Raw genomic sequence first — 391 nt, forward strand, 5'->3', positions numbered from 1 at the left:
CCCTGCCCTCTTCCCCACGTCCCCCCTGTCCCTGTCCCTGCGTCCCCTCTGTCCCTGTCCCTGTGTCCCTGTGTCTGTCCCTGTGTCCCCTCTGTCCCTGTCCCTGTCCCTGTGTCCCTGTCCCCGTGTCCCTCCTGTCCCTGTCCCTGTCCCCATGTCCCTCCTGTCCCTGTCCCTGTGTCCCTCCTGTCCCTGTCCCTCCTGTCCCTGTGTCCCTGTCCCCGTGTCCCTCCTGTCCCTGTCCCCATATCCCTCCTGTCCATGTCCCCTCCTGTCCCTGTCCCCGTGTCCCTCCTGTCCCTGTCCCTGTCCCCGTGTCCCCTCCTGTCGCTCCGGGCCCCCGGGACCAAGTTCTGTGATGCACTGACTGCCCAGAGCCACAGCTGGAGTG

This window comes from Corvus brachyrhynchos, unplaced genomic scaffold (genome assembly GCF_000691975.1).
Source record: "Corvus brachyrhynchos isolate BGI_N302 unplaced genomic scaffold, ASM69197v1 scaffold238, whole genome shotgun sequence".
In the NCBI taxonomy this organism is placed as follows: Eukaryota; Metazoa; Chordata; class Aves; order Passeriformes; family Corvidae; genus Corvus; species Corvus brachyrhynchos.